General features: G+C 42.3%; 1 long non-coding RNA gene across 1 annotated transcript in view; it reads left to right on the forward strand.

Moving 5' to 3' along the window:
* LOC116696956 (uncharacterized) overlaps positions 1-399 on the forward strand; it is a 14361-nt gene extending 13962 nt beyond the window's left edge. Inside the window, exon 3 of the long non-coding RNA XR_004333869.1 lies at positions 295-399. This is a non-coding gene — a long non-coding RNA (uncharacterized LOC116696956). The remainder of the gene's footprint in view (positions 1-294) is intronic.
* Positions 400-2040: the final 1641 nt, after the last annotated feature.

The following is a 2040-nucleotide window of genomic DNA, read 5'->3' on the forward strand; positions in this document are numbered from 1 at the left end:
CTCGCCATCACTAACTAAGCAGCTTCGTCCTATTTTTTCTCGCCATTTATCTGCCTCCACGTTTTCACTTTTGCACTTTCATTAGAGAGATTTAGACAGTGGAAGTATTGATGAATTCAGGTTTGTGATGGAAATACGCACGCTTTTGGTTCCTTGGTGTGTGTGTGTGTACAAATGCCCAGTTCAACCTTTGTCTCTAAGATCTTTGCAGGCATCCCAGAATTGTTCCTTGGAATCACACCGTTGAACTAAAACGCAAAGGCAAAGTTGTACAGTGCTAGAAAGTAGTATTAGACGCTCAATGGTGTTTTAAGCCCCCAAAGTTGACTTTCAGGCAGCACTGCGACCAATGAGTTAAAGGCTCCAAACCTTAACCCTAATCCTAGTGCCTTCCAGGCAGCACTGCCCGGGAGGGAACTCTGGGGGCTCAAAACACCAAACACCACGTAAGACAATGGGAAAATTCAAAGAACAGCAAGTATGTTTTACATTATGTTGACCATAAAAGGCAAATGATCCCATGTTACTTTATTACCCAGGTATACAGCATGAATCTTAAAACGATAGTCACCAATATTACGCGTAATCATCATTGTCACTGTCTGCGTCTCCCTCAGGCAGTGAGATTTGCTTGTAACCTGACAAGCCAGATGGTTTGTAACACAGAACCATCTGAGAAGCCGTCATCGGAATCTGTTTAATAAAGGGCAGGCACGTTAAAAAAAAAAACCTGGCTGGTAATTGAATGAACCATCTGTCTATCACAGAAACCTTAGTCAATATCCACGACGTTCCTCTTCCGGAATTGCTAGAGTGCCGCCAGAAATTCCACTGGATGTCCCTCTTTTTTAGCAGGATGTCCGTCACCTTGTCCGTCCTTTGTGTTGGCGTTCTAACCTCCGGTGGAATTTGGAGGACTATGGTTAACTGCTCCTCAGATCTCAGCAGGGTGAATCCAGACAGCTAGCTAGACTATCTGTCCAATCTGAGTTTTCTGTTGCATGACTAAAACAACCTTTAAGCATACATGTTCCACCAAAACAAGTTGCTTCCCTAGGCTATTTAGCAGCGGCACCGTTGCTCAGTTCAGACCTTCCCCAAGACAAAGTCTTCGCCCAAGACAATTGTGATTGGTTTAAAGAAATGCCAATGAACCAGAGCACATTTTCCTCCCATCCCAGAATGCTGTGTTGACTTACCAGACCTTCCTCCACCAGGCTGTGGAGGATGGTCTGACAAAGCGAGACTACACACTCTGACTGCCAGTAGCTCCTCACTGGAAGCTGATTGGTTCGGTCTGCTGGACACAAATGCATTACTTAAAGCCTGAAAAGATTTATTTTCTTGTGATATGTGATCCCTCAATTTTTTGCGTAATCTTGTGATATCGCAACATCAAAAATCCAGCAAATCATTTTAGTTGTTCATCAGTTTAGTCTTCTTGCATCACTGTATGTAATGTTTTACACTGTTTAATGTAAATTGGGCTGCTGTTACTACTTGTCTGTTACTACTTCATCCTCCGTTTCTCTCATTTGTGTATATATTTAGCTTTGCCAATTATTTTTGTACATTTATTGTCTGTCTGTCTTGTGTTTCTAAGTTCAGGACCCCAAGGACACAAGAGGCACATGCGTGTGCTTTCAACTGGGATCCTCATACCACATAAAGGGTCTAAATTATACGTATACACACGTAATATTGTATTATAAGATGGAGGCTAAATTTACTTACGGCAAAAAATACTTTATCCTCCTCAGTGGATGAGCCATGTAGAGTGTGTTCACTGCAGTGTGGTCTTAGTATTATAAGTTTGTGATAAGGAAAAGTGTCAGACCGTCTGTTTGGCTGCTTACCTTACATACTCACCCCACATTTTAACAGTATCTTTTTACTTGTAGTGTTACAACAGAAAGGACTATTGGGATAAGGACCAACTGATGTGTTTGCTAAACGTAATGCTATCAGGTAACGTCGGCTGGAGCTGCTGGAGTGTAAGCTTCCCTAAATCCATAAAGAGCAGGAGAAATCAGGCTGATG

This window comes from Etheostoma spectabile, chromosome 10 (assembly GCF_008692095.1).
Source record: "Etheostoma spectabile isolate EspeVRDwgs_2016 chromosome 10, UIUC_Espe_1.0, whole genome shotgun sequence".
Taxonomy (NCBI): Eukaryota; Metazoa; Chordata; class Actinopteri; order Perciformes; family Percidae; genus Etheostoma; species Etheostoma spectabile.